Raw genomic sequence first — 18,438 nt, 5'->3', positions numbered from 1 at the left:
CCGAGACGTCTGTCACTGAGCTGAGACTCAACGAACAAACACGAATAACACCAGGAATATGAAATAACACCTCGCTGATGCTGACAACTCACAGGTGGCCACAGAACACAAGAAGGTGTTCGTCAACGTCACACTCGAGTCGTCACCAATCTGAGGTGAGATATTAACTGTGAAGCCGCTCTGGAGCAGAGATGAAGGTGGGACGACGTCCCCGTGAACAGCTGATCTGATCTGTGGACCCGTGCAGCGAGGTTCAGTCCGTCTGCACTTTAACGCACGGATCAGAACTGAGCTTGTGTTGGTCCGGTTTGATCAGCTGGAGAAACATGCATGTACACGTCTGTCTGGACCTCGTGTGCTAACCTGCACACTGAACCTTTAAAATCTAAGCAGCACATACAAGCAGGAGACACTGCTGTTCACTGTTGCATCATGGGACGTCTACATCAAAGTCTATGTCCCCGATAAACAGAATTCAGCTCAAACCAAGATGTTTTTCTGACCTTTCATTAAGTTATTTAGGATACGAACACGTGTTGAAACTGTAACACCTTCCTGAAGTTTCTGTGTTACTTGCATTGAGCAGGATTTATGATTTATTTTTCCTCCCAGGTTTTTCTTTTCATTCTTCACTACAGCTGCTGCACATCAGAGCCCCGTCCTCGTCTGTACGGAGGATTTTAAGGCGTCCGCTCCGGTGATGTACTGAGTGGAAACGACCTCGACATTTGAATCTCTCATCGCTTCCTCTCCACGGAGGGAAACAGCGTGACCTCCCCAATTATAGAGAAAAATTCTCCTGTAAATGGATGAAAAGCTGCTGAGCGCTCGTCCATTTGTCGGCCTGCGGAGCTGCAATGAAAGAGTTCACAGAGCGGTTCATCCACTTCACAGTAAATGCAGCTTTTTATCGTCACTTTGGAGACATTTTTATAAAAATCACCTGTTTCTCACGAGACACCGACGAGGCTGAAGAGTTCTGCAGCATCAAATGTGTCTGAAGGATGTTTGTTCAAATAAATATACTGATGAAGTTCATAAATGAGCAAATATATGTTTGTATTTGTATTTCATTCCTCAGCTCTTTATTTCAGCTTTGTGTTTGCAAATACCAAACTGATGAAAACTGCGTTGGATGGTTTTGACGTCAGCAGACTGAAGTCAGTCTGAGGACAGTGAACTGACTCGTACCTCAGATCTTTTCCCAGAAACGTCTCGGCCATCCAAACAAAAACTGGAACTAATGTAAAGCAGCAGTGGGGAGCCGCTGACCCAGCTGTCAGATTACTGCCTTTTCATTTCTCCACCGCCGCCTCAAAGGAGAGCAGCAAAATCACATCTTTTGTCCGAATCCACTCGAGGTTTGAGAGGCGGAAATGACCTCTGAATGCAGCACAGGAGCTGTGTCGTTTATTATAAGCACTTCTATAAGCTTATGTACTGAAGCAGACATCTACGTAAAGTAGACCAAGACTTTGATTCTGGGCTTTCCAATCATGTGGGGTTTTGTGTCGAGGGTGCTGCACCGGATGAATTCTCTGATTAGCTCCAAAATAAACCAACATTTTTCTGGAGCTGTGAGGAGAAAATTATAGTTGGACTGCAGCTCTGAACTTCACAAACCTGCAGGCACAAATGGAAAGATGGAAATCAAGCTGTACGTTTGACTGTCTGCGGTTCACACCCGCAGAGAAACTGGACATTTGTAAATAGACGTCAAACATTTTCCAGCCGTGTTTGTGGTGATATTTTACACAAATGTTCATGTTTATAGTTAATAGTAATAATTAATGAAACCAGAGCAGTGACGAGGATATTAAGGAGGGAAGAAGATGAACCGGCCTGTGTCGGTGGTGATGTTGTTGTGTGTTTGTGAGTCTTTGTGTCCCAGGTTGTGGTGTGATTTCATGCTTCATGTAAGACTCTGTGAGAGAGCTGAAAGTGAGGGCGCCGTGGCTTAGTTGGTCAAAGTGCCTGTCTTGTAAACAGGAGATCCTGGGTTCAAATCCCAGCGGTGCCTTCCTTGGCTTTTTTCAAAGAGGTTTGCAGAGGACTAAAACCATTATTATCTCACGTGCAAACAAACTGATGTTATGTTTTGTGTCGCTGTCTTGGAAAGAACAATGAATGGTGTTCATTGTTAGCAATCTACTAGACTGTGGATTTATTCCAATTAGAGGGGATTCTTTGATGACATCAAAAGCACATGTTGTCTGAGCACAGCAGAACCTATTTCGGAAGAAGCCGACCCACGATCTTTGGCCACCGAGCACCACAGCATGTCTCTGTGGCGCAATCGGCCAGCGCGCTCGGCTGTTAACCGAGAGGATGGTGGTTCGAGCCCACCCAGGGACGAGCACTCTTTGTTCCTGTCAAGTCCCACTGCCAGGCATCTATCTAAACTTAGTTGACCATCTTGAAGTCAAGCAGGGTGCCACGATGTCCACTGACTTCAGAGAGAATTGCGGCTTTTATTCTCCAGAACCCTTAAAGGCTCCCGCCCCCCCAACTGGATCCCAGTCCACAGCTTAATGATCTGGCTGCTGAGTCCAGCTCTGGAAAAACTGCTCCGATCAAAGTGTGCAGAAAGCTCAAGAGTAATGGCGCCGTGGCTTAGTTGGTCAAAGTTCCTGTCTAGTAAACAGGAGATCCTGGGTTCAAATCCCAGCGGTGCCTTCCTTGCCCCTTGCGTTTCCTGTTTGACAGGGCACCCACCACTAGATTGGCTCTGTTGTGTTTTTTTCCTAGCCCTGACCAAAAAACGAAGCATCTTTCGCCAAACTACTTTGGTGTGATTTCATGCTTCATGTAAGACTCTGTGAGAGAGCTGAAAGCGAGGGCGCCGTGGCTTAGTTGGTCAAAGTTCCTGTCTAGTAAACAGGAGATCCTGGGTTCAAATCCCAGCGGTGCCTTCCTTGGCTTTTTTCAAAGAGGTTTGCAGAGGACTAAAACCATTATTATCTCACGTGCATTCAATGCAACTTCAAGCGTTACAGAACCCATCAAGAATGTCTTCTGGAAGAACAGGGAAATGGAAAACAGAGACATGTTTCATAAGAAAACAAACTGATGTTATGTTTTGTGTCGCTGTCTTGGAAAGAACAATGAATGGTGTTCGTTGTTAGCAATCTACTAGACTGTGGATTTATTCCAATTAGAGGGGATTCTTTGATGACATCAAAAGTACATGTTGTCTGAGCACAGCGGAACCTATTTCGGAAGAAGACGACCCACTATCTTTGGCCACCGAGCACCACAGCATGTCTCTGTGGCGCAATCGGCCAGCGCGCTCGGCTGTTAACCGAGAGGATGGTGGTTCGAGCCCACCCAGGGACGAGCACTCTTTGTTCCTGTCAAGTCCCACTGCCAGGCATCTATCTGAACTGAGTTGACCATCTTGAAGTCAAGCAGGGTGCCATGATGTCCATTCACTCCAGAGGGATTTGGAGCTTTTGTTCTCCAGAACCCTTAAAGGCTCCCGCCCCCCAACTGGATCCCAGTCTACAACTTAATGATCTGGCTGCTGAGTCCAGATCTGGAAAAACTGCTCCCATCAAAGTGTGCAGAAAACTCAAGAGTAATGGTGCCGTGGCTTAGTTGGTCAAAGTGCCTGTCTTGTAAACAGGAGATCCTGGGTTCAAATCCCAGCGGTGCCTTCCTTGCCCCTTGCGTTTCCTGTTCGACAGGGCACCCACCACTAGATTGGCTCTGTTGTGTTTTTTTCCTAGCCCTGACCAAATAACGAAGCATCTTTCGCCAAACTACTTTGGTGTGATTTCATGCTTCATGTAAGACTCTGTGAGAGAGCTGAAAGTGAGGGCGCCGTGGCTTAGTTGGTCAAAGTGCCTGTCTAGTAAACAGGAGATCCTGGGTTCAAATCCCAGCGGTGCCTTCCTTGGCTTTTTTCAAAGAGGTTTGCAGAGGACTAAAACCATCATTATCTCACGTGCATTCAATGCAACTTCAAGCGTTACAGAACCCATCAAGAATTTCTTCTGGAAGAACAGGGAAATGGAAAACAGAGACATGATTGATAAGAAAACAAACTGATGTTTTGTGTCGCTGTCTTGGAAAGAACAATGAATGGTGTTCATTGTTAGCAATCTACTAGACTGTGGATTTATTCCAATTAGAGGGGATTCTTTGATGACACCAAAATTACATGTTGTCTGAGCACAGCAGAACCTATTTCGGAAGAAGGCGACCCACGATCTTTGGCCACAGAGCACCACAGCATGTCTCTGTGGCGCAATCGGCCAGCGCGCTCGGCTGTTAACCGAGAGGATGGTGGTTCGAGCCCACCCAGGGACGAGCTCTCTTTGTTCCTGTCAAGTCCAACTGCCAGGCATCTATCTGAACTGAGTTGACCATCTTGAAGTCAAGCAGGGTGCCACGATGTCCATTCACTCCAGAGGGATTTGGAGCTTTTGTTCTCCAGAACCCTTAAAGGCTCCCGCCCCCCAACTGGATCCCAGTCTACAGCTTAATGATCTGGCTGCTGAGTCCAGATCTAGATCTGGAAGAACTGCTCTGATCAAAGTGTGCAGAAAGCTCAAGAGTAATGGCGCTGTGGCTTAGTTGGTCAAAGTGCCTGTCTAGCAAACACGAGATCCTGGGTTCAGATCCCAGCGGTACCTTCCTTGGCTTTTTTCAAAGAGGTTTGCAGAGGACTAAAACCATTATTATCTCACGTGCATTCAATGCAACTTCAAGCAAAACACAACCCATCAAGAATGTCTCCAGAGGCCTGTACTGCGAAGCCATTTTAGTGGGTTAGCAGGTATGTTGAGTCTAAAGCCAGGCTTCCCTGTACTACAAAGGTGGCTCTCTTTTAACCCGGCTAGATCACCATGGTAACTTATGCTTAGCTCATAACCTGGTCCCGACCAGGTTCTGTTCAGAGTTTCAGCTTAAAATCGGCTATAAAAGCGCTGCTGTTTCACTGTGTAACTCATTCGGAGATGGCGTCACCATTCATTGAGAACCCGGTGGACCTGGGAGCAAGAATCATTCAGGCAGCACTACGACGTGAGCGGCTTCTTCAAGATCGCGCTGATCCGCTGGCATTTCCTGATGAAATTCTCTATGAGCGATATAGATTTTCAGCCGAGGGAATACGGTACATTTGCTCACTTATTGAGCCGAGTGTCAGGAATGCCACTGGAAGAAGCTGTGCGCTCACTGTCGGGCAAACTGTTTGTGTAGCCCTTCGTTTGTTTGCCACGGGAACCTTCTTACATTCAGTTGGTGATGCAGAAAATCTGAGCAAGAACACACACTGACAAAATGATGGGCAGCTTGGCTACATACCACTCTGAATGATGTGTTTGTATTTGGCTCTAACTTGCTGCCATGTCCGACTGCTGCTTCCACATCTTAATAAAATGCAATATGAAATATTAATTAGGCCAACCTAGTATTTATTTGTCACAGATAATGAGTAAAGTTAATGATTTCTTTGATGTGGCCATGAATAAACTGAGGAACTGATCAATGTTTCACCCGTTGTAGGGCAGTGTACGCCCAAACACAAATCTTACAGGCTGGAGCTATTTTCACTGTCAGAAAGCTCTTTATTGTCATTGTACAGGGACAGTAGCTACATGTGCTTGTTCATCCATAATATTGATCATAATATTAATCATTGTTAACTTGCGCATTTACACTGTCAGCAGTTTTCTGCCAGCAGCCTCCCTCGCTCTGTTGGCGGCGACAGTGTTACTTTTTACCGTGATGGTTTCCTTGAATTCTTCATAGCAGAACCTATTTCGGAAGAAGCCGACCCACGATCTTTGGCCACCGAGCACCACAACATGTCTCTGTGGCGCAATCGGCCAGCGCGCTCGGCTGTTAACCGAGAGGATGGTGGTTCGAGCCCACCCAGGGACGAGCACTCTTTGTTCCTGTCAAGTCCCACTGCCAGGCATCTATCTGAACTTAGTTGACCATCTCCAAGTCAAGCAGGGTGCCATTCACTCCAGAGGGAATTGGGGCTTTTGTTCTCCAGAACCCTTAAAGGCTCCCGCCCCCCAACTGGATCCCAGTCTACAGCTTAATGATCTGGCTGCTGAGTCCAGATCTGGAAAAACTGCTCCGATCAAAGTGTGCAGAAAGCTCAAGAGTAATGGCGCCGTGGCTTAGTTGGTCAAAGTGCGTGTCTTGTAAACAGGAGATCCTGGGTTCAAATCCCAGCGGTGCCTTCCTTGCCTTTTTTCAAAGAGGTTTGCAGAGGACTAAAACCATTATTATCTCATTTATTCCAATTAGAGGGGATTCTTTGATGACATCAAAAGTACGTGTTGTCTGAGCACAGCAGAACCTATTTCGGAAGAAGCCGACCCACGATCTTTGGCCACCGAGCACCACAGCATGTCTCTGTGGCGCAATCGGCCAGCGTGCTCGGCTGTTAACCGAGAGGATGGTGGTTCGAGCCCACCCAGGGACGACCACTCTTTGTTCCTGTCAAGTCCAACTGCCAGGCATCTATCTGAACTTAGTTGACCATCTCCAAGTCAAGCAGGGTGACACGATGTCCATTCACTCCAGAGGGATTTGGGGCTTTTGTTCTCCAGAACCCTTAAAGGCTCCCGCCCCCCAACTGGATTCCAATCTACAGCTTAATGATCTGGCTGCTGAGTCCAGATCTGGAAAAACTGCTCCGATCAAAGTGTGCAGAAAGCTCAAGAGTAATGGCGCCGTGGCTTAGTTGGTCAAAGTGCCTGTCTAGTAAACAGGAGATCCTGGGTTCAAATCCCAGCGGTGCCTTCCTTGGCTTTTTTCAAAGAGGTTTGCAGAGGACTAAAACCATTATTATCTCACGTGCATTCAAAACAGAGACATATTTGATAAGAAAACAAACTGATGTTTTGTGTCGCTGTCTTGGAAAGAACAATGAATGGTGTTCATTGATAGCAATCTACTAGACTGTGGATTTATGCCAATTAGAAGGGATTCTTTGATGACATCAAAAGTACATGTTGTCTGAGCACAGCAGAACCTATTTCGGAAGAAGATGACCCACGATCTTTGGCGTGCAAACACCACAGCGTGTCTCTGTGGCGCAATCGGCCAGCGCGCTCGGCTGTTAACCGAGAGGATGGTGGTTCGAGCCCACCCAGGGACGAGCACTCTTTGTTGCTGTCAAGTCCCACTGCCAGGTATCTATCTGAACTTAGTAGTCCGTCTGGACTGAGCGGGACAAACAGTCTGCTGCTGTTCATTCTTTGACATACACAGTGAGACTCTTCACTCTGCTGCTCAGTCTGAAGACACCACAAATGAGCACATCACACTCTGAGATCATGAGAAGCGACAGGTTGCATCAGAGCGCTGGTGAGTTCTCGTGATGAGAAACCAGCTGACGAACCTCCGGGAGGCTTTTCCTGCGAGGCAGCCGGCGTATCCGTCTCCACCATCAGCACTGAAGCATCCACAGAGTGACAGCTGCTTGTTCTTCCTGCAGCTTCTCATCAGAGGATCGTTTTCACTTTGTGTAAAGGGAGAACAGAAACACGCGGAGCTGCTGACACTTCATCGACTCCCACTGTGACTTCCTGTTGATTGTAAAACGACTGGTGTCAATGAGATGAGGTGGAGCAGCTCAAAGCATCATGGGAGAAATGATGTCTGTGCTGCAAACAGACACAACGTTTCATTCATGGATTTTATGAAAATCACTTTGTGGATGATGAGTTTTGGAGCTCAGTCGCAAAACAAAATGTTCAAATTTGTACATTTCATAGCAGCACATTGACTTTTCTACAAGACGTGTGATGTCGTGTTCACATTGAGGAGACGTTGAGAAATTTTCAGCCACGTTTGAGGAGACAACACCTGAAACTTCTGGACTGAACAACAGGATATTTATCAGCCGTGTTTGTGACCACTGGATGTTTTTGACAAGACACTGGGACGTTTTCCAGCTGTGAGACATCTGGGAAAAGTTTAGCTCTCACGACCACTCTGGATGTTTTTAAAGAGGCTCGGAGACATTTACAGCCGTGTTTGTGGAGACAAAACCAAATATTTTCCCATGAGATGTCGAGACATTTTCCAGCTGTTTGTGGGGACAAAACTGGGTGTTTTAGCCACGTTTGTGGTTTAATTTAGAAACAGGACTGAAGTGAACTTTGAACTCTAACATCTGGAGTGAAGTCTCAGCGTCCTGCCCAACACACTGAAGTCTCTTGCCTTGTTTGTGTGTGTGATCATTGATTTTCACTGACATTTAATTTCAGCTCCCTTGTGTCCTCACAGGTGCTGAAGGAAAACAAAGGATTCATTTTGAGCCTCCAGTTCTCGTCCCTTGTTTCCTGAACACCTCTGAATGTTAATCTGCACATGTTGTTCTGCACAACAAAACAAAGTTACATCCATGATTGTGTTTGCAGACACGTTCGTGCACGTCCACATGATTAGTTCAGCTAAAATATTGTTCAAAAACAGAACAAACTGAATATTTCTCATTTACCAGCTCAGACGAACTGAAGCTGGATCCTGATCTGCTCACCGAACCTCAGTGTTGGACCTCACTGACGCTCTGTTGGCTGAAGGGGAACAAATCCCTGCTGCAGGTTACAAAATCTTTGGAAAGACTGAAACCAGAAGAGTCGACGAGCTGTTGTCCTCATACCTTTGGCCACGTTTTCCATCCTGACAGTCTGGTCAAAAAAAAAAACAGGCCAGAATGTCGAGTTAAAAATAATTTCAGCTGTCAGAAAAGGTAACCGACTGCGTCCCAGTGGATGTTTCTGTAGGAAGAATTGCAGAAGAGGAAAAAGACGACGTGCAGAGATAATCCTGATTGTACATGAAGCTGAGGCAGGTCAGAGTAACGCTGCTGCTCACAGCTCTCAGGAAGTGAGAAGGTCACTGTTCAGCCGAAACTGAGCAGCAGGCGATGATGTTCTGACTCACGCTGTCATTATTCAACATTACTGAGCTCCAGCTCCACAAATCACTTTGACAGCTGCTGGAGGATTTATAGATAAGGGTGTACTTAAATGTAATTTCACAGCGTGGAGCCCTGATTACTGTAACGACTGTGTAAGAACGAGGTCGTTAAAAAAGGTTGAAGAGCGTCATGTGTAAAGATTCAGTGTTCACATAGCAGGAAGTGGCTGCTTCTGTGAAGAGCTCAGAGTTAAAGATGACCTTCCTGCAGCCATGAAGTTAAAGATGACACTTTTTGAAAAATATTTAAAGATAGATAACCTTTTATTTCCAATTTACAGTCGCTTAAACTGGATATCTTTAACAAGACTGCTGGACATCTCCAGCTGTTTTTTCAGCTTTGTTTGTGCAACAAAACTGAATATTTTTGAGGACACTTCAGGACATTTCAGGGCAAAAAAGAGTTTATTTTGACGAGAAGTCGGGACATTTTATTGCTGTGTTTGTGACAGCAGACATCAGGACATTTGTAGACACAAAACTGGAGATCTAAATGAGACGTCAGGACATTTCCAGGTGTGTTTGTGTTGATAACGGTCCTACTGGTCGTACTGTTTCTTTTAATAAATGAATTAAAGACTAGTTCAACTTTTTCTAATGTGGATCCATACGTGTTCACAGTTTTCCATTCATAAAATTCTTCCTTGAAAATGGAGGTGATGGAGGACTACTAGTCTAGGTTGATGGTGTTTCTGCCATTTAACTTTCACATGTTAGATTTAGTCGCAGTCATTTTTGGGAAACATTTTGATTCGGATGTGTGTTTATTTCACAAGACAACGTAGAAACCAACCAATGCCGCCTAAATAAATCAACATAAATTGACTTGATAACACAATACAAACATTAAAGGTGGAGTTAACAGCCGTGAAGACACACAGCTGCGAGCAGACGGAGGCTTGAAACAACAACATCGGACATGAAACTGAAACAGGAAACAGATCGATGGAAGACAACAAAGCTCAAACTAACGAGAGATATTGGAAATCAATAGCAATGCCCTCAGAGTCAGAACAGGTAGCTCCTGTAGTCCGACACAAGATGATGAAGGAAAACAAACCTCAGAGAAAACAGAACGGGATAATGACTCCATAAATCCACTAAGAATCCTCAGAAAAGATGCTCTGTTTATGTGCAGAACCTGCCTGAGAAAACTACTGTTTTTAACTTTTCTTCAGTCTCACAGTGATCCAGTGATAATAGTCTGTACACCTACGAGTGCACTGCTAACAGGAAGTCCTAACAGCTAATTTGGCAAAATTTTAATTGAGTTTTGGAGTTTTTATTTTATTTTTTGGGATTGTTTTGTACATTTTGTTTCGCAGAATGCTGCAACTCTGTTTGACTGTGAAGCTCCAGAAATATGGACAAAATATGGTCCCTATGGACTACGAGACTTCACCGGACTTTATATCAGGATGGAGATGATGAGTCCATAAATCTGCTTAGAAATCCTCAAAAAAGACTCTTCATACATTTGCAGAACCTGCCTTAAAAACATCATGTTTTTAAAGTTTCTTCAGTCTCACAGTGATCCAGTGATAGTTGTCTGTACATCCATGAGTGCACTGCTAACAGGAAGTGCTAACAGCTAATTCAGCAAAGTTTTAATGGTCTTTGGCACATTTTTCTCGTCTCTGACTCACCTGTTGTTCAGCTCCTTCATTCCTCAGTGTACTGCCAGTTCATGTACCTGCTCATTAACACCCACTCAGCTGCTCCCTGTTCTCTCTCCGCCACCTGCCAGGCTTGTTTAAGCCTGTTTCTCCTCCATCTCTGTGCTTTGAGAAAGGTCAACTTAATAAACCGGACACCGTCAGGATGTTAAAAAAGATCTCGCTGAGCCGTGATGACCTCTCGTGCGTCACGTCTGCTAGTAATGTCATAACAAGAGTTTCAACATATGTGAGTGTGAAACAAGTGTGTTTAACAAGACTTCGGGACATTTTCCAGCCGTGTTTGTGGCGACTGAACCAGGAAACGTGATGTTTTCCTGCCGTAAACTTCATCAGACCAAAACAACCATGATGTCACAACGTGAAACTGAAAACTGAACATAGAGAAACATCATTATCTATGTAAAGTGAAGCTCTTGTGTCTGTTCAGACTCTCTGCCTTATGATAATCATCTGGTTGCAGAGTATGAATGGATGTGTAAATGTATTGTGTACGGTTGTAATGTGCCGTGAAAATGATGATAAAGGATGGTGAAGCCTCTTCTGTGTGTAAGTGCTTTGACCTAGCTTGACTAATGACACACAACAATGGTTGAAGTGTATAAGAGTCTTATGTGTATCATGAGGCGGGTGATGAGATTATTGGAATAATGCTTTATTGATTGGGGTTATTACAAAAGATGAAGAGAGAGAAATTCTCCCAGCTTTGACTTCAGCTCTCGTCTTGAGTTTGCATCACGTACGTGTTTGTCTCTGAGCGCGTCAGGATTTTCCCAGTGAGGTCGAGGAAAGTTGTGAGAAAGAGGATTTGACCACCGTGCTGATGGATCCAACTGTGTTTACACTGCTAGGAATTGTGGGACGGCATTCTCTCCTTTCTCTTTGAGGGGGGACATATCTAGTGCTAAAGAAGAGAAGAGAGGAAGCACTGAAGCATCTTTAGTCAGCATTCAGAGAATTCAATCAGCTGAGATGGAATGAACACACACACGCACACACACACACACACACACGGTGCATCCACACAGGTGATTTAATTGCTTCTGGATGATCAGAGCTTCTCTCAGGAGACTCACACTGTGTTTGACTGATACCAGTTCCCTTAATAACCTCACTCGTGTCATTTTCTTTCATCTCAGCACTTTATTTTAAGACAAATTATGTCGGCACAGCTGGTTCGACTTCTGCAGCAACTTTTGATGGTTCAGTGTTTGTGTTTGTGTTGTTGTTTGTGTTTGTGTTTGTGTTTGTGTTGTTGTTTGTGTTTGTGTTGTTGTTTGTGTTTGTGTTGTTGTTTGTGTTTGTGTTGTTGTTTGTGTTTGTGTTTGTGTTTGTGTTGTTGTTTGTGTTTGTGTTGTTGTTTGTGTTGTTGTTTGTGTTTGTGTTTGTGTTGTTGTTTGTGTTTGTGTTGTTGTTTGTGTTGTTTGTGTTTGTGTTTGCTCACAGAGGCTCCGTCCAAGAATATAAATGGACACAGCTGTTATGTTTATTAAAGCCTGGATGTTGTATCATAATTAGGTTCCTGTGTAAATGTTTTTTTGATATTGTGTTTGTAAATCCATCACTCATTAATCCAGGATGTAATTAGTTTGCCTTCATTGAGGCTAAAGATAACAAGGAAATTCAGCTGCTGTCAGCAAGAGTTAGATAGAGAGAGTACGCACACATACATGACTGGGACAGCAAACATTAGTTACACAAAGAAAGAAATATATCAATGTATAACATTTGCCGAATGAACAAGAAGGCTCAAAGAGACGAGAATCTGTTGTAGAAAGTGTTTTAAAATGTTTTTACAGTTCCTCCTCACGCTACAAGTCTTAAAATCGAGCATTTTGTAAGGGAGTCTGGTGACTCTGACCACTTTCTTTTCCCCCAAAAGTACTGGATTTGTAAAATGTTACATGTTTGCATTGTTTTAAATGTAATGTTCATAAATTTGGTGTAAACGTTTTCATAAGGAAGGAAACATCGTGATGTTTTGTCTCGAATGCAGAATTTACAAGAAGGCACCTGATGATTTAAATTAGCTGCAGCTGATCCACAGTTTGTTCAGTTTCTCCTCGTGATGCTGAAACTCTTAAAATCACATGATTTGTTAGGGAGTCTGGTGATGTTCTCAGCAGCAGTAATGAGAGCTGATGAGATGCTTTGATGCTGATTAATGAGCGTCAGGACGGGGAAACAGTTTCATGATTGATTCTCTGAGCATGTGAGAAAGATCTGGATTAGAAATGGATCAGAGATCAATACAATCACACGTTTGTATTGATTTGATGTTTCTGCTGTTTTAGGATTTGATCTTTGGACAAGAAGCAGGTTAGAAAATAAAAGCAGCGCCTCTCTCTCTCTCTCTCTCTCCTCCTCCCCTTTCTCTCTCTCTCTCCTCCCTCCCTCCCTCCCGTCTCTCTCCCTCTCTCTCGTCCTCCCTCCCTCTCCCTCTCTTTCTCCTCCCTCCCTTCCACCCCCTCTCTCCCTCTCTTTCCTCCCTCTCTCCTCTCTCTCTCTCCCTCCTCTCTCTCTCCCCTCCCTCTCTCTCTCTCCCTCTCCTCTTCCCTCCCTCTCCTCTCTCTCTCCTCCCCCCTCCCCCGTCTCTCTCCTCCCTCTCCCTCTCTCTCTCTCCGTCTCTCTTCCCATCCCTCTTTCTCCTCCTCACTCCCTCTCTCTCTCCCAATCCATCTCCCTCTCTTTTCTCCTCTCTCCCTCTCTCTCTCTCCCTCTCTCTCTCTCACTCAATCAATCCCTCCTTCTCTCCCTCTCTCTCTCTCTCTCTCTCTCCTCTCTCTCTCCTCCTCCCCTCTCTCCCTCTCTCTCTCTCCTCCTCTCCTTCTCTCCCTCCCTCTCTCTCCTCCTCCCCTTCTCTCCCTCTCTCTCTCCTTCTCTCCTCTCCTCTCTCCCTCTCTCCCTCTCTCTCTCTCTCCTCTCCTCCTCTCCTTCTCTCCTCTCTCCTCTCCCCTCCTCCCCTTCTCTCCCTCTCTCTCTCTCTCTCTCCTCCTCCCCTTCTCTCCCTCTCTCTCTCTCCTCCTCTCCTTCTCTCCCTCCCTCTCTCTCCTCCTCCCCTTCTCTCCCCTCTCTCTCTCTCCTCCTCTCCTTCTCTCCCTCCCTCTCTCTCTCCTCCTCCCCTTCTCTCCCTCTCTCTCTCCTCTCTCCCTCTCTCCCTCTCTCCCTCTCTCTCTCTCCTCCTCTCCTTCTCTCCTCTCTCTCTCTCCTCCTCTCCTTCTCTCCCTCTCTCTCTCTCCTCCTCTCCTCTCTCCCTCTCTCTCTCTCCCTCCTCCCCCTTCTCTCTCTCTCCTCTCTCCTTCCTCTCCCTCTCTCTCTCTCTCTCCTCCCCTTCTCTCCCTCTCTCTCTCTCCTCCTCTCCTTCTCTCCCTCTCTCTCTCTCCTCCTCTCCTTCTCTCCCTCTCTCTCTCTCCCTCCTCCCCTTCTCTCTCTCTCCTCCTCCCCCTTCTCTCCCTCTCTCTCCTCCTCCTCCCCTTCTCCCTCCCTCTCTCTCTCTCTCTCTCCTCCTCCCCTTCTCTCCCTCTCTCTCTCCCTGGTGGCCCAGATGTTCACACCTCCTCACACATCAGTCTGCTGAGTCTCTCGTGCAGACGTGCATGCTCTCCTCCTCCTGCCGTCTCTGGGATGTTGATGAGAGGCGGAGGACCAGAACCAGGACCAGAACCAGGACGGGGAGCAGGAGCAGGAGCAGGACGTGGAGCAGGAGCAGGAGCAGGAGCAGGAGCAGGAGCAGGACGTGGAGCAGGAGCAGCTGACAGACTTCCCATGCCTGAGTCTTTGTTCTAAGCGGACAGAACCCCGTGGTGAGGCTGTGAGGACAACGACAGCTGAGGTAACTTCAGCTCTTCATCCTCCTCTCACAGTCTTCATCAGACTTATTGATCTCTTCGATCAGTGAATTGATCTGTGTGCTCACAGTCTCCTCCTCATGTCGTTACTGTGAGGCTGCTGGATTGTTCCAGTGTGTCTGTGAGGGTTATTGATCCTCTCACCTACTCTACTACACTGTAGTTCTGTTGTGATCGATCTGTGTGGTTCTGACAGTCCGGAGCGGCTCGCTTTCATTCATTCATCTCCTTTTAAACAGAACAATAAAGAGTTTAGCAGTCAGAGATAATTCAGTTCAGTTCATTCAGTCATAATCAATAAGAATATTAATTAATTGTATATTAATCTAATTAGAATAACTCTCTGTCTGTGTGTGTCTCTGTGTGTTACAGAACCAGCAGTAACATGTTACCGGAGCGCCTCGGCCCGGTTCTCCTGCTCGTCTATGTGGCTCTGCCGGCGGTGTGCTGTGAGTAAACCAGCTCTGTATGGAAGACCCAAACTGCCAAGGAAGAACAAACTGATAAAGACTTTGCCAAGCTGAAAATAAATAAATATTTCTATTTCATAAGACAGATTGATTGATAGATAATTAGGTTGTCATGGCAGTGGGTCTATCAAGAAACATACAATCAAATATAAGAGCAAATATAGAAACAACAAAGCTCTATACACAATAAAATTATTAAGTAGTTATAAAATAAAATAAAACAAAATACTGAGGTTTAATATGACTTTTTTATCTCATACTTTTTAGATTTTTTTCTCACAATTTGAACATTTTATAATCTGATAATTACGATTTTTCCACATATTGAATTTTCACATCAGAATTTTGACTTTACTTTAAGAAATTTTTATAATTTTGCCTTTTTAAAATCTCATGTTTATGATTATTTCATAGCTGTGGCTTTTTTTTTACAATTTGATAATAATAATGAAAATAAATTAATAACAATAATAACAATACTACTACTACTACTACTACTAATAATAATAATAATGACCTTTTGTCTCCAAAATGTGGCTTTAAAAAACAATCTCATAATTATGACACTTTACCTCATAATTTATTATCAGTCAGTCATTTTAGTAATAATTCATTTTTGAATCTCATATCTCGTAATTTTGATTTTAAACTTAATTTTCATCTTATTTGTATCTCTTCATTTGGCCGTACAGGGCTTCCTATACTCCTTACTGTGGACTAAACTCATTCTAAGTGAATGTTTCTGTGTTTTATATATATATCAGAGGATTACGGTGGTTAAACCTGCACAGAGGAACAATTATTCCCTTCAGAGTGACAGATCGGCGTCTCCGTCTCCAGAGACTCCCACACAGACTCACATGAGAATGTGTGACGAATGAGAATCTGCGAGCCGCCAGTCTTCTGCTGCAGGCGGTTGTTATTCAGCAGCTGTGGTTCAGACGGCCCTGCAGCTTTTAATTACATCTTTAGTAATTGATTTAACCTCTCGTGTCATTGATAAACCTGATGGTTCCTGATCTGTTTAAACAAAAATGCCAACAGTGCTGCTGAGTGGAATCAGGCGGGTCACTGTGTTAATGAATACACACAGAAATGTGCTTTTATGAATCAGGCTTCAGGCGCCACACAAATCAAAGTGTGGGGTTTTCCTTTATCTGCAGGCCTCCAGAGGTGTGAGAGAGAGTGTGAATGATTCATAATGAGCAGGCGGTGCGCTGGACGCCTCTCCACTTTGTGAATGTGTGAATGTTTCCTGTGTGTACGACTTCAGCACAGCCTCACAGATTCAGTCCCTTTACCTTCTGTCACCTGTCCTGAGCGTTGACTGGCGAGTGAACCAGACAACCAATCAGACGCAGGGATGGACGGCCTTTAACTTTTCTGGACACGATCTTCTAAAGACAATACGCCTTTTTTTTGTCATATTCAGCTGAGTGCATTTTACTGTCCCACATTTGAGGAGGAGATTGAAGCTGCAGCCTTCCGTCGTCACACTGCGGCTTCCATACATGAAGCCTTCATTAGACCACATGATTAAAACGTCTTGTAATGCAGCAGCCAAAACATCTGGTTTGAAAGATTACATCCATACGTCACATTTCAAGCCGTTCCAAGACATGAAAAGATGTTTTTCCATCATTTCATTGTTACCAGTTGAGCATATAAATTCGACGGGAATCAATCGGCACGCTTTACATATCAAATATCACTCTTTAATCTGATGATTGACTCTAAAATGTGTTTGATTTTCACCCCAGTTGTGCAATCTGAACATGTTATTCCCTCACTTCTTCACAGAAAGAGGCAGAGCAGCACTCAGCTCTGCAGATCGAGGTTTCCCCCGCAGCCCAAAAAAGCATTTTCCCCATAGACTTCAATTATAAAAGACACGTCCAACAGGACGTCAAGAGCTGCAAACAACGTGGAAGCTGAGAAACACATGCTCCACAGAACCAGGAAGAAAACACAAACACTGGTTTGATGTATGTTTGAGGCGAGCAGTTCTCTTTGGTTTGAATGGGCGCCATCTTTGCATCTGGTGCCGACTTCTTCTATATAAATCTACGGGTAAAACATTGAATATAACTTTCATAGATCAATGAATCAAGAAGTGATCCCATAATGGCTCAACATAAGATGCGTAAGCTAAGTTGAGTAAAAGAAAGCGATTTGGTTGCTGAACGCTTTTTGTTTGCGTGGCGTTAAACTTCCTCCTTGTCTCCACGGCGATGTGATCCCTCTGCAGCAGCTCGTCCTAATGATCGAGCGTCCGTTGTTTTGTCTCTCGTTTTCAGCCCACAATTATTCCTCCGTGTGAGCTGCGCTCCACAATTATAACAGTGGGGAAGCGAGCGCTGATTAAAGCTGCTGCCTCGCTACGACGGCGTCAGAGAAAAATGACTTCAAGTCGTCTTTAGAGAAGGATGGCGGTCAGATAACAGAAGAATCTCAACAAACAGCAGATGAATTCCCTAATTGTGTTCGTTTAATCTTTAAAATTCACCGCTTCCGGTATGAATGTGTGTGTTGCTGCATTAATGAGTTGAGTCAGGGAGGCCGACCGACCAAACGGATGTCCTGAGCGCTGAACGGAGCTTCTCTGTGCAGTCAGATGTTTGACAGCCCTGCAGGAAGTTAATCAGTCAGTGTATGCAGAGGCACAACCGTCATAATCAGGCATATATATTCGTCCTCTTCATTACCTGGAAGCTGCTTTTAAACAAGGACCTCTACAATAACACAATAACACAACTGTCAGCAGTGTTCACCCGTCGGACCTGGACTGACTCGCTGTCAGCTGACTCTGTGTGACGCATTTTTAAGCCCAGTGTTTTCTCTCTTTTTGCTCTGTTTTGGCCTCCACCAACTCCTGAGGAAATACGCTATATTGCCAAAAGTATTGAATCACCCATCCAAATATTTAAATCAGGTGTTCCGGTCACTTTCATGGCCACAGGTGTATAAAAGCAGCACCTAGGCACGTTTCTACAAACGTGTAAAAGAACTGGTCACTCTCAGGCCCCGTCCAGACGACAACGCTCTTTTGCGAAAACGCACACGTATTGCATCATTTTGGCCGATCGTCCATACGGATACTGAAAACGCACTTTTTGGAAAACGGGTCTCAGGGTGGAGAATTCCGAAAACGCAGCCCTCCCGTTTTCATGTGGACGGCGAATCCACATACTTTCCAAAACAATGACGTCATCGCCCCACCACGCGACGTCCCATAACAACAACAACAACAACGGCGGCCTACATGCTCGTGTTCGTGCAGCAGAAGATATTGAGCCTTTCTTGCATCTTACTCTCCTTGTAGTTGAGTGTGAGTCTCAGCAGCAGTTCGACCTCATTATCGGTCCACACAAACGATTTTGTTTTCCTTGCACTCGCCATTTTCATCTTCTTCTTGTTGTGTTCGGTTTCTCCATCTACTGTTTGTTTATAGCGCGCAAGCTTTCTGCGCATGCTCCGTGTCTTCTTCTCCGT

The 18,438-nt window shown here is 44.9% G+C and overlaps 14 non-coding genes across 14 annotated transcripts; all 14 read left to right on the top strand.

Moving 5' to 3' along the window:
• Positions 1–1,946: 1,946 nt before the first annotated feature.
• On the top strand, positions 1,947–2,020 carry trnat-ugu (transfer RNA threonine (anticodon UGU)). The gene has a single exon. It is a non-coding gene; the product is annotated as a tRNA-Thr (tRNA).
• A 261-nt stretch (positions 2,021–2,281) lies between these two features.
• trnan-guu (transfer RNA asparagine (anticodon GUU)) lies at positions 2,282–2,355 on the top strand. The gene has a single exon. It is a non-coding gene; the product is annotated as a tRNA-Asn (tRNA).
• A 247-nt stretch (positions 2,356–2,602) lies between these two features.
• trnat-agu (transfer RNA threonine (anticodon AGU)) lies at positions 2,603–2,676 on the top strand. The gene has a single exon. It is a non-coding gene; the product is annotated as a tRNA-Thr (tRNA).
• Positions 2,677–2,838: 162 nt separating this feature from the next.
• Positions 2,839–2,912, top strand: trnat-agu (transfer RNA threonine (anticodon AGU)). Its single transcript has one exon. It is a non-coding gene; the product is annotated as a tRNA-Thr (tRNA).
• Positions 2,913–3,262: 350 nt separating this feature from the next.
• On the top strand, positions 3,263–3,336 carry trnan-guu (transfer RNA asparagine (anticodon GUU)). The gene has a single exon. It is a non-coding gene; the product is annotated as a tRNA-Asn (tRNA).
• A 246-nt stretch (positions 3,337–3,582) lies between these two features.
• Positions 3,583–3,656, top strand: trnat-ugu (transfer RNA threonine (anticodon UGU)). Its single transcript has one exon. It is a non-coding gene; the product is annotated as a tRNA-Thr (tRNA).
• Positions 3,657–3,818: 162 nt separating this feature from the next.
• On the top strand, positions 3,819–3,892 carry trnat-agu (transfer RNA threonine (anticodon AGU)). The gene has a single exon. It is a non-coding gene; the product is annotated as a tRNA-Thr (tRNA).
• Positions 3,893–4,237: 345 nt separating this feature from the next.
• On the top strand, positions 4,238–4,311 carry trnan-guu (transfer RNA asparagine (anticodon GUU)). Its single transcript has one exon. It is a non-coding gene; the product is annotated as a tRNA-Asn (tRNA).
• A 252-nt stretch (positions 4,312–4,563) lies between these two features.
• trnaa-agc (transfer RNA alanine (anticodon AGC)) lies at positions 4,564–4,637 on the top strand. Its single transcript has one exon. It is a non-coding gene; the product is annotated as a tRNA-Ala (tRNA).
• Positions 4,638–5,815: 1,178 nt separating this feature from the next.
• trnan-guu (transfer RNA asparagine (anticodon GUU)) lies at positions 5,816–5,889 on the top strand. The gene has a single exon. It is a non-coding gene; the product is annotated as a tRNA-Asn (tRNA).
• A 237-nt stretch (positions 5,890–6,126) lies between these two features.
• Positions 6,127–6,200, top strand: trnat-ugu (transfer RNA threonine (anticodon UGU)). The gene has a single exon. It is a non-coding gene; the product is annotated as a tRNA-Thr (tRNA).
• A 171-nt stretch (positions 6,201–6,371) lies between these two features.
• On the top strand, positions 6,372–6,445 carry trnan-guu (transfer RNA asparagine (anticodon GUU)). Its single transcript has one exon. It is a non-coding gene; the product is annotated as a tRNA-Asn (tRNA).
• A 246-nt stretch (positions 6,446–6,691) lies between these two features.
• trnat-agu (transfer RNA threonine (anticodon AGU)) lies at positions 6,692–6,765 on the top strand. Its single transcript has one exon. It is a non-coding gene; the product is annotated as a tRNA-Thr (tRNA).
• Positions 6,766–7,049: 284 nt separating this feature from the next.
• Positions 7,050–7,123, top strand: trnan-guu (transfer RNA asparagine (anticodon GUU)). Its single transcript has one exon. It is a non-coding gene; the product is annotated as a tRNA-Asn (tRNA).
• The last annotated feature ends 11,315 nt before the right edge of the window (positions 7,124–18,438 follow it).

This window comes from Sparus aurata, chromosome 9, assembly GCF_900880675.1.
Source record: "Sparus aurata chromosome 9, fSpaAur1.1, whole genome shotgun sequence".
NCBI classification, from domain to species: domain Eukaryota; kingdom Metazoa; phylum Chordata; class Actinopteri; order Spariformes; family Sparidae; genus Sparus; species Sparus aurata.
The sequence above is the reverse complement of the archived record's forward strand: the minus strand, read 5'-3'. Positions and strand labels throughout refer to the sequence as shown.